The sequence below is a fragment of the Somniosus microcephalus genome, chromosome 9, assembly GCF_052327205.1.
Source record: "Somniosus microcephalus isolate GS21.2 chromosome 9, FLI_Smic_1.0, whole genome shotgun sequence".
In the NCBI taxonomy this organism is placed as follows: domain Eukaryota; kingdom Metazoa; phylum Chordata; class Chondrichthyes; order Squaliformes; family Somniosidae; genus Somniosus; species Somniosus microcephalus.
This window is the reverse complement of record NC_140995.1, coordinates 230,525,008-230,537,462: the sequence shown is the minus strand read 5'-3', so window position 1 is coordinate 230,537,462 and position 12,455 is coordinate 230,525,008.

The following is a 12,455-nucleotide window of genomic DNA, read 5'->3' as shown; positions in this document are numbered from 1 at the left end:
CAAGATGTCCTCCCCGATGTGCTCCACTCCATACGATCACTGCTCTGTACTGCCACAAACGCCACCCCTCACGAGAAGATGTTCGTCTTCCCCAGGAAATCCACCTCGGGGACATCACTACCGCCATGGCTGACATCTCCGGGACCCGTCCTGCTCAGGAAACACGTGAGGAGCCATAAGACGGACCCCCTGGTCGAAAAGGTTCACCTCCTCCACGCCAACCCACAGTACGCCTACGTGGCGTATCCTGACGGGCGGGAGGACACAGTCTCAATTCGAGACCTCGCACCCTCGGGTACCACCCGAAACACCATCGATCACCATCCACTACCTCCACCCACCACCACTACCCACGACGCACCACCGGGGTGTCTACCATGAACTGACGACATGCCGGTGCCATCCCTACCCCGAGAGGACGACACGCCAGTGCTCCGTCCCACGCGAGAAGCGGCCGCGGGCAAAGAACCGCCGCAACCAGCACCACGAAGATCATTACGGCAGACAAGACCCCCGGAGAGACTTTCGTATACGAACTTTTGAAACACTTCACCCCGCCGGACTCTTTTTTAAACGAGGGGTGAATGTGGTAAACCACTGTTAACCTGTACATGCCTGTGTGGTAAACCACTGTTAACCCTGTACAAGTCCAGGCATGTCTCAGCCCCTGGCTCCACCCCTAAGCCCAGGTATAAAGGTGACTCACCACCCTTCCCCCGGGAGCTCTTAGGATGGATTCACTAGCAGAGGCATGCTCTAGTTCTTAGTCAATAAAAGCCTACTTCATTTAAGTCCATCTCGTAGTCTTTGGTATTGTTGATAGCGCATCACAGATTCCACCTCATCAGAGCTAATATCCTTCATTACAATTGTGTTAATCCCTTCTTTAACCAGTAATGCTACCCCACCTCCCTTTCCTTTTTGCCTATCTTTCCTGAATATCGAATAACCCTGGATGTTGAGTTCCCAGTCCTGGCCTTCCTTGAGCCACGTTTCCGTAATCCCAACCAAATCGTATTTGTTTACTTCTATTTGCACAGCCAATTCATCCACCTTATTACAAATGCTCCTCGCATTAAGACACAAAGCCTTCAGACTTGTTTTTTTAACGCTCTTAGACCTATTAGAATTATTATTTACTGTGGCCATGTTTGATTTAAACCGTTGATTTCTCTGACTGCCACCTTTGTTTTTCTCCTTCCTATCTTTTGCTTTTATCCTTGTTTTCCTTTCCTCTGTCTCCCTGCTCAGGTTCCCAACCCCCTGCCATTTTAGTTTAAACCCTCCCCCGCAGCACTAGCAAACACTCCCCCTAGGACATCGGTTCCAGCCCTGCCCAGGTGCAAACCGTCCGGTTTGAACTGGTCCCACCTCCCCCAGAACCGGTTCCAATGTCCCAGGAACTTGAATCCCTCCCCCTGGCACCATTCCTCTAGCCACGTATTCATCTGATGTATCCTTCTATCTCTACTCTGACTAGCACGTGGCACTGGTAGCAATCCTGAGATTACTACCTTTGAGGTCCTGTTTTTTAATTTATCTCCTAACTCCCTATATTCCGCTTTTAGGACCTCATCCCGCTTTTTACCTATATCGTTGGTGCCTATATGCACCACGACAACTGGCTGTTCACCCTCCCCTTCCAAGATGTTCTGCAGCCGCTCGGAGACATCCTTGACCCTTGCACCAGGGAGGCAACACACCATCCTGGAGTCTCGTTTGCGGCCGCAGAAACGCCTATCTATTCCCCTTACAATTGAATCCCCTATTACTATAGCTCTACGCCTCTTTTTCCTCCCATTCTGTGCAGCAGAGCCACCCCTGGTGCCAGGAAGTTGGCTGCTGCTGCCTTCCTCTGATAAGCCATCCCCCCCAACAGTACTCAAAGTGGTGTATCTGTTGGAGAGGGGGATGGCCACAGGGGACCCCTGCACTACCTGCCTGCGCCTAGTGCTCTGCCTGTTGGTCACCCGTTCCCTTTCTTCCTGTCCAACCTCTTCCTGCGGTGTGGCCAACTCCGTAAATGTGCTATTCACGATGTCCTGAGCATCGTGAACGCTCCAGTATGTATCCAATCGAAGCTCCAGCACTGCAATGCGGTCTGTCAGTAGCTGCAGCTGGATGCACTTCCTGCACATGTAGTTGTCAGGGACACAGGAAGTGTCCCTGAGTTCCCACATATCGCAGGAGGAGCAGATCACGGGGCCCGGCTGTCCTGCCATGACTTACCCTTTAATTAATTGAATTTAAATTAAATCAATCAATCCCACTAATTACACTACAGTTAACTGGTTTACCAACAGTCCCTGCTATACTAGAGAGACCTTAGCAACTATAAACCAGAGTTAAAGTTTAAAAAAAAAGAGAGAAATACTCACCAACCAATCACTTACCTGCTTCCTGGTGACGTCACACTTTGATTACTTTTTACCTCTCTCCTCTGCTGTTGAATTGGTCAGGCTGCTCCTCACTCACTGCCGCCGGTTTTAACTGCCGCCGATGCTCAGTGTTCCCACGCAGGCCCGCTCTGGTCGGGCTGCTCCTCACTCACTCACAGGCGTCCAGTCATAAAAACAACCTTCGACCATCACCCTCTGCCTCCTGCCACTAAGCCAATTTTGGATCCAATGTGCCAAATTGCCCTGGATCCCATGGGCTCTTACTTTCTTGATCAGTTTCCCATGCGGGACTTTGTCAAAAGCCTTACTGAAGTCCATGTAGACTACATCAACTGCACTACCCTCATCCACACACCTAGTCACCCCCTCGAAAAATTCAATCAAATTGGTTAGATATGATCTCCACCTGACAATGCCATGCTGACTATCCTTGATTAATCCTTGCCTCTCCAAGTGGAGACTAATTCTGTCCCTCAGAATTTTTTCCAATAATTTCCCTACCACTGATGTTAGGCTCACTGGCCTGTAATTCCCTGGTTTATCCCTACTACCCTTCTTGAATAATGGTACTACGTTAGCTGTTCTCCAGTCCTCTGGCACCTCCCCTGTGGCCAGAGAGGTTCTGAAAATTTGTGTCAGAGCCCCTGCAATCTCCTCCCTTGCCTTACACAGCAGCCTGGGATACATCTCGTCTGGGCCTGGGGATTTATCCACTTTTAAGCCTGCTAAAACTGCTAGTACCTCCTCCCTCTCAATGCTAATTTGTTCAAGTATATCACAATCCCCCTGCCTGATTTCTATGCCTACATCGTCCTTCTCCATAGTGAACACAGATGCAAAATATTCATTTAAAACCTCACCTACATCTTCCGGCTCTACACACAGATTGCCACTTTGGTCCCTAATGGGCCCTACTCTTTCCCTGGTTATCCTCTTGCCCTTAATCTATCTATATATATAAAAGAGTTTGTCTGTTTGTCTGTTTGTCTGTCTGTCTGTTTGTCTGTTTCTCCGTCTGTCCGGCTATACAATCAAAAGTTATAGAGCGTACCTACACATATGTTATATCAAAAGAAAGCTTATCATTAGGGGAGTCTATTAGGTGTATTTACTTTTTGGTCAGACAAAAACTGTTTGGACAGTATACAAAAAAGGTTCAAAAAACGGCAACATTCCGCTCATTAGCGTTGAGTGACGTGATGGTTGACCAATCGTACAGGGGATTAACCTGGGTGCGTCACGGGGGGTGTTTCATTGCGTGTGTGGGTGGGCCTAATCCTTCTGAGCTGAGGTGAGTGGCCGCCATCTTGATTCCTAACTATTGATTTATTTTTCCCACTTTCTGTGTGTTTATTTTGAAACATAGATTTCCAGCAAAAAAAAAAGTTGGTTTTAAAGAAAAAAAGATCCTTTTGCAAAGGGGACTCGGGCTTTCCCCCCCTCGGCGGTGGATGAGCTGCCTGCAGGCCTCAGGCCTCAAAGCCTCAGCCTCTCCTCGCCAGCCACACCCGAGCTAGGCACCGCCCGTCCCGCTGGGCCCACCCAGCGATCACCGCCATCTTTGTAAAGGCTGGCGGGGCGGGACTGAGCCGAGTGTAGCCATCGATGCCATCTTGGTTAAGGCTGGCGGGGCGGGAGACAGCACGCACGTGAACGTCGGTGGCGGCCCGGAGCGCGACCTGAGCTAAGGGAGTCGGCCGGGCCTCACGCGCTAGGCCGCGCACCAGCCGGCCCTGAGGCACTGATCCGCACACGGGGGCTTCGGGTCACGCATCCGGCTCTGAGGAAAGGAGAGAGAGAGGGGGAGGGAGGGAGAGAGAGGAAATCAGGGAGAGACAGGGGGAGGGAGAGGAGAGGGGGGAGGGAGAGGAGAGGGGGAGGAGGGAGAGGAGAGGGGGAAGGGAGGGAGAGGAGGGGGAGGGAGAGGAGAGGGGGAGGGAGAGGCAAGGGGGATGGAGGGAGAGGAGAGGGGGTGGGAGAGAGGGAGACGGGAGGGAGGGAGGGAGAGGGGAGGGAGGGAGAGAGAGTAAAGCAGGGGGAGGGAGAGAGGGGGAGGGAGAGAGGGAGAGGGAGGGGGGAGGGAGGGAGAGGGGGGAGGGAGGCAGAGAGAGGGGAGGGAGGGAGAGGAGAGGGGGATGGAGGGAGAGGAGAGGGGAGGGAGGGTGAGCAGAGGGGGAGGGAGGGAGAGGAGGAGGGGGAGGGAGGGGGGAGGGGAGGGGAGAGGAGAGGGGGAGGGAGGGAGGGAGAGGAGAGGGGAGGGAGGGGGAGGAGGGGGCAGGGAGGGAGAGGAGAGGGGAGGGAGGGAGAGAGAGTAAAGCAGGGAGAGACAGGGGGAGGGAGAGAGAGAGGGTGAGGAGGAGGAAAGAGTGAGGGGGTGGGAGAGGGAGGGAGAGCTCGCCTTCTTCCTTCTTCCTTCCTTCCTTCACAGGGGTCCATCGGGCCAGGCCTGAGGCGCTCCTTCCCCCTCTCTCTCCAGGCTAATCCCAATCTCTCTCTCTCTTCCCCCTGTCTCTCTCTTCTCCCCACAGTCTCTCTCTCTCTCTCTCTTCCCCCCGTCTCCCTCTTCCCCCTGTCTCTCTCTTCTCCCCCCGTCTCTCTCTTCTCCCCAGTCTCTCTCTCTCTTCCCCCTCTCTCTCTCTCTCTTCCCCCAGTCTCTCTCTCTCTCTTCCCCCAGTCTCTCTCTCTCTCTTCCCCCAGTCTCTCTCTCTCTTTCTCTTCCCCCAGTCTCTCTCTCTCTTCCCCCCAGTCTCTCTCTCTCTCTCCTTCCCCCCAGTCTCTCTCTCTTTCTCTCTCTTACCCCCAGTCGCTCTCTCCCCCCCAGTCTCTCTCTTCTCCCCCAGTCTCTCTCTCTCTCTCTTCCAACAACAACATGCCCTCGAAAAACCCTCGACACCGCCGGGCACTCCAACTAGTATACTTATAAAACACCTTGGGATTTTCCTGTATTTTGCCGGCCAGTGTTTTTTCATGCCCCTTCTTCGCTCTCCTAATTTATTTTTTAAGTACCCCCTTGCACTTTCTATACTCCTCTAGGGCTTCCACTGTTTTTAGTCCTTTGTATCTGTCAAAAGCCTCCCTTTTTTCCCTAATCCATTCTTGTATATCCCTTGATATCCAGGGTTCCCTGGACTTGTTAGACCCACCCTTGACCTTTACAGGAACATGTTGGCGTTGTACTCTCTCTATTTCCTTTCTGAATGACTCCCACTGCTCTGATGTGGATTTTCCTACAAGTAGCTGATCCCAGTCCACTTTGGCCAGATCCTGCCTTATCATATTAAAATTGACCTTCCTCCAATTTAGAACCTTTATTTCTGGTCCATCTTTGTCCTTTTTCATGACTATCTTAAATCTCACCAAATTATGGTCACTGTCACCAAAATGCTCTCCTACTAACACTTCTACCACTTGCCCGGCTACATTCCCTAGAATTAGGTCCAGTACTGCCCCCTCTCTTGTAGGACTTTCTACATGCTGGCTGAAAAAGCTCTCCTGGATGCACTTTAAGAATTCCGCACCCTCTAAGCCTTTCACACTCTGACTATCCCAGTTAATATTGGGAAAGTTGAAATCCCCTACTATTATTACCCTATTATTTCTACACTTCTCTGAGATTTGCCAACATATCTGTTCCTCTATCTCCCCCTGACTGTTTAGGGGCCTAGCATACACTCCCAGCAAAGTATTGCCCCCTTTTTGTTTTTAAGTTCTACCCATATGGTCTCATTGGAGGAACCTGCTGTGATATCATCCCTCCTTACTGCAGTAATTGACTCCTTGATTAATATTGCAGTACCTCTTTTACACCTCCCTCTGTCTCGCCTGAAGATTCTATACCCCGGAATATTGAGCTGCCAGTCCTGCCCTTCCCTCAACCATGTTTCTGTGATAGCAACAATATCATACTCCCATGTGTTCATCAACACCTTCAATTCATCTGCCTTACTCGCAAGACTCCTTGCATTAAAATAAATGCCATCCAGCCTTGCCATACTCCCTTGTGCTATTACATATTTGCTCTGCCTTCCAGACTGACTTGTTTTTTCCTCTATATTTGGCTGTGCATCACGCCCTACTATAGCTCCACCCTGTATCCCATCCCCCTGCCAAGTTAGTTTAAACCCCACCCCCCCCCCTCCGCAACAGCACTAGCAAACCTACCCGCAAGGATGTTGGTCCTGTTCCGGTTCAGGTGCAACCCGTCTGACTTGTACAGGTCCCACCTTCCCCAGAAACAGACCCAGTGATCCAGGAAACTAAAGCCCTCCCTCCTGCACCAACTCTTTAGCCACGCATTCATCTGCTCTATCCTTCTATTCCTATACTCACTAGCATGTGGCACCGGGAGTAATCCAGAGATTACAACCTTTGAGGTCCTGCTTTTCAATCTGCTACCTAGCTCCCTAAATTCTTGTTGCAGGACCTCATCCCTCTTTCTACCCATGTCGTTGGTGCCAATGTGAACCACGACCTCTGACTGAGGCAGGCAGCAAGCAAATCCCCCAACCTACTGTGCACAGTGCCATGGGACACCCTCTAAAGTCTATTAAATAAAACAAGCCAACAGCAACCCGTCTGCAGTCATATTATGGGGTGTAATTACTGGTCCACTTGTTGCGGAGGTTAGTTGCTAATTGGATACCAACGAGCTAATGAGACCTTTGTGACTGTGGAGTCTTTTTACATAATTTCCATCTATGTGAAGTTCTTGTGGAGTAATCAGAACCACATCAGTAGGCTGCGGTTAGCACAAGTTCTCTCCACAGGATGACTCACTGTGTTCAATAGAAGCATCAATTCAATTTTATTATTTATAAAATTTGCATGTCAGATGAGTATAATTTTTTTGCTATTAGCTTTCTATCAATCCATCTATCTATCTATCTATCTATCTATCTATCTATCTATCTATCTATCTATCTATTTATCTCCCATTTACACTTCTTCTCGACCCACCTTTTGTTGAAAATCTAGGCTGACACTCAAATGCAGTACTGAGGGAGTGCTGCACTGTTGGAGGTGTCGTCTTTCGGATGAGATGTTACATCGAGGCCCCGTCTGCTCTCTCAGGTGGCGTAAAAGATCCTATGGCACTACTTCAAAGATGAGCAGGGGAGTTAGCCCCGGTATCCTGGGCCAATATTTATCCCTCAATCAACGTAACAAAAACAGATTATCTGGTCATTATCGCTTTGCTGTTTGTGAGAGCTTGCTGTGCACAAATTGGCTGCCACATTTCCTACATTAGGGGGTGCATGAACAGAGAGACCTGGGGGTATATGTGCAAAAATCATTGAAGGTGGCAGGGCAGGTTGAGAAAACGGTTAAAAAAGCATATGGGTTCCTGGGCTTCATGAATAGAGGCATAGGGCTGGATTTTGATACTGGAGGCGTGTAGGAGGCGGGACTACAACTTTTGGGGTTGTAGTCCCGCCTCCATCGAGTTGTGGCCAACCCACGCGATTTTCACTTGATTGACCTTGTTGAGCCCGCCCAGCGGGCTCAGCAGGCCAATTAAGGGCCACCCGGCAACAGGTGACATCACAGATTGACATTTCATCTGTCAAGAGCTTTGAAGCTGTCAAACCCTGACAATCTGTACACTAAGTTAATTCCTTCTTCTCAGGCTGATTTAGAGATCTCTCCAGAACAGAAAGCTGAATGCTGCAACTTTTGACAGCTCGCGGCCATTCTGCTTTCTGTGCCGGTGAGATGAGGGACTCCCGAGACCTGAAGGAAGGAAGGCTGTAAAGATAAGTAAAACTTATTTAAACACTTTACACACACCAAACACACTTACCTCTGCACTCATGCACACATCACTCACCTGAACACCGGACATCTCAACCCCTCCAAGCCCTTCAGCCCGACGGTCCGCCTCGCTAACTTGGCGTGGTTTGGAGCCGTCGGGAATCCCACACTTCAGGGATAAAAATAGGGATTAGGCTAAAAACTGCCTGTTAACTACCTGTTAACAGGCAGTTAATTGGCACTAATCCCCTTCCCGCCTCGGGGAGGCGGGTCCCAGCACAGGTCGGGTATCCGTCTCCTTTGAAACTGGCATGGAGGCGGGTTGGGGGCGGGATGGGTTCGTGCCCCCCAATTTCATGATTTTAACCCCCCACACGCCTCCAATCCCGCCTCAACAGCCCAATGAAAATCGAGCCCATAGAGTACAAAAGCGAGGAAGTTATGATGAACCTTTATAAAACACTGGTTCAGCCCCAACTGGAGTATTGTGTCCAATTCTGGGCACCGCACTTTAGGAAGGATCTGAAGGCCTTAGAGAGGGTGGAGAAAAGATTTACAAAAATGGTTCCAGGGATGAGGGACTTCAGTTACGTTGATAAACTAAAGAAGCTGGGGTTGTTCTCCTTAGAGCAGAGAAGATTGAGAGGAGATTTGATAGAGGTGTTCAAAATCATGAGGGGTCTAGACAGAGTAGATAGAGAGAAACTGTTCCCATTGGTGGAAGGTTCGAGAACGAGACAAAGATTTAAGGTGATTGGCGGAAGAACCAAAGGTGAATGGAGGAAAAACTTTTTTACGCAGCAAGTGTTTAGGATCTGGAACGCACTGCCTGAAAGGGTGGTGGAGGCAGACTCAATCACAACTTTCAAAAGGGAATTGGATAAGTACCTGAAGGAAAAATTTGCAGGGCTACAGGGAAAGGGCGGGTGAGTGGGACTAGCTGGAGTGCTCTTGCAGAGAGCCAGCACGGGCTCGATGGGATGAATGGCCTCCTTCTGTGTTGCAACCATTCTATGATTCTGTAGGAACTGGGGTTCCTAGCCGAAGAATTGAGATCGACTCAGAAAATCAAAAACAATAAAATTTAATGAACAAACGAAGCTGTACAGGAAACTGTAGGATACAATGCAAATAGGTCTGGTCTGCTTGAAAGCCTCTCTGGAACTGCTAGAAGGTTCCGAGCTCAACTGCTAGCAGGTTCCGAGCTCAACTGCTAGCAGGTTCCGAGCTCAACTGCTAGAAGGTTCCGAGCTCTACTGCTAGAAGGTTCCGAGCTCTGACGTCATGACGTCATCACGTTCTGCCCGCCATTGAGAGATCACGTGACGGACGGCATGACGTCATCACGCGGAGTACAGGAAAGAAGCCCTAGTACAGTTAACAGATACATTAAAGGTGCAGCCCCCAGCTGTACTACATTGCTGTAAAAGGAATTATATACAATTGTCCGTAATCCTCTGGTGGTTCCGCCACTTGCGCCCCCCCAGAATTGCTTTTAACAGAGAAGGTAAGGCGAGAAGGGGGTCTGACAAGTCTGTCCGACCGACTGTGATACCCTGGCAGCTGGAACGGAGCGCTAGAAGACGAATTGGCCGTTGGCTGTGGTTGGGATGACGCCGCAGGCGGAGGAGAAGAAGAGGCCGGCTGTGGTCGACCCAGTGAGGTGGGCACTGGCGACTCGGCAGATGACTGTGGCTGTACTGGACCGGCAGTCGACGGTGGACGACCACGATGAGGCGGCTGAGCGGTGACGACTGGTTCGCTCAGATCCAGATGCGCCGGTTTCAACCGGTCGATGGAGATGTGGTCAGGCTTACCGCTGACGTCGACTGTGAAGGACTTGTCACCTGACGAGATGACGCGGAACAGACCTGTGTAAGGCAGTTTGAGCGGGTTTTTGCGAGCATCCTGCCGAATGAACATGTATTCTGAGCTCTTAAGATCCACCGGGACATGGGAGCGCTGCAGGTCATGATGCGACGTAGGCACTGGGATGAAATTCCTAGCCGCTTCCTGGTGGCTGACGAGCTGCTGAGCTGGGGACCAGGGTTCCGTGTGAGGAGGAAGAAAATCGCCAGGCACTCTGAGTGGTTGGCCGTAAACCAGCTCTGCTGAAGAAGAATGCAGGTCGTCCTTAGGCGCCGTGCGAAGACCTAGCAGCACCCAAGGGAGCCTGTCCACCCAACTAGGTCCACGGAGACTAGCACGCAGTGCGGCTTTAAGGGACCTGTGGAATCTTTCACACAGACCGTTCACCTGTGGATGGTAGGCGGTGGTACGATGAAGCTTGGTGCCCAAACCTTGAGCTACGGCGTTCCAAAGCTCAGAGGTAAATTGAGGCCCCCGGTCGGAGGAGATGTCAGCCGGTACCCCAAACCGAGCTACCCACGACGAGATGAAGGCTCTGGAGACGTCTGTCGCTGTGGTGGCAACCAAAGGAATTGCCTCTGGCCACCTGGTGGTGCGGTCTACCACAGTGAGGAGGTGAGTGTACCCGCGAGCGGAAGGGAGAGGACCAACCAGGTCCACGTGCACACGGTCGAATCGACGCTCCGGAACCGGAAAAGTGGCGACTGGGGCCTTAACATGGCGTTGTATCTTGGACTTCTGGCAACTCACGCAGGTATTGGTCCAGTCACGGACGTCGAGATGCATGCCCTTCCAGATGAATTTCTTTGCCATGAGCCATTGTGACGCTCTCATGCCAGGGTGTGACAATCCGTGGATAGTGTCGAAAATTCTCCTGCGCCATTCGACTGGAACGATTGGACGTGGGACGCCCATCAAGATGTCACACAGGAGTGTGGTCCCTGTGGCCTGGAAACTGACATCAGCCACTTGTAAGCTGGAAGGTGCGGTCCAGTATGCCTGCACTTCAGGGTCTGCCTTCTGTTCTTTTGCCAAACCAACATAGTCGACTCCCAGGTGTACTGCGTGGAGCTGGGCGCGGGAGAGACAATCCGCCACCAGGTTGTCTTTGTCCAAGACATGTTGTATGTCGGTTGTAAATTCAGATATGTACGTACCGTTGCCGTGCCGACCATGGTTCCGCTGTCTTGGCCATCACAAAAGTAAGTGGCTTGTGGTCTACAAAAGCCGTGAATGGGCGTCCTTCCAGTAGGAAGCGAAAATGGCGGATGGCCAGAAACAATGCCAACAACTCCCTATCAAAAGTACTATACTTGCGTTCGTTCTTCCGCAATTGGCGGCTGAAGAAAGCCAGTGGTTGCCATGTGCCATCGACCCACTGCTCCTGTACTGCCCCGATGGCATAATCAGATGCGTCGTTGACAAGGGCAATGGTTGCGCCCGGAAGGGGATGTGCCAACATGGTCGCAGCAGCCAAAGCGTTCTTAGTGTCGAGGAAAGCCTGGTCCATCTGGGGTGTCCAATCGATCGGGTCTTTGCCCGATTTACCTCTGAGAGCCTCGTACAAAGGTTGCATCAACGATGCCGCCTTGGGGACGAACCGGTGATAAAAATTGACCATTCCCAGAAATTCCTGGAGGGCCCTAACGGTCTGAGGAAGAGGGAACGAGGTGACTGCTTCCACCTTCGTGGCCAGCGGGACGGCGCCTTCTGAGGTGATTCTGTGTCCCAGGAAATCAATGCTGTGCAACCCAAACTGGCACTTGGCCGGGTTGATAATAAGACCATGTTGGCTGAGACGAGAAAAAAGGGTACGCAAGTGTGTAATGTGTTCTTTCGTGCTGTTACTGGCAATAAGGATGTCGTCTAGGTAGACGAAGATGAACGGCAGATCGCGCAACACGGAATCCATGAGACGTTGGAAGGCTTGTGCTGCATTCTTCAGCCCAAACGGCATACGAAGGAACTCAAAGAGCTTGAAAGGTGTGATGATGGCAGTTTTGGGGACGTCCTGAGGATGCATGGGCACTTGATGATAGCCTCGGACGAGGTCTACTTTGGAAAAGATGGAATTCCCTGCCAGATGGGCCGAAAAATCCTGAATGTGAGGAATTGGGTACCGATCCGGTGTGGTAGCCTCATTCAGGCATCTGTAGTCGCCGCATGGTCGCCATCCGCCGTCCAGCTTAGGAACAATGTGTAATGGCGAGGACCAAGGACTATTCGAACGTCGAATAATACCCAGGCGTTCCATTGTATGGAACTCCGCCTTGGCGGCCGCGAGTTTACCGGGTTCCAGCCTTCGAGCTCTCACATAAATGGGGGATCCTGTCGTGCTAATGTGGTGCGCCACACCGTGCCTCGCGACTGAAAAAGAAAATGTGGGCCTGGTGAGCTCAGGGAACTCACTGAGAAGACGAGAGAACTCATTTGGAG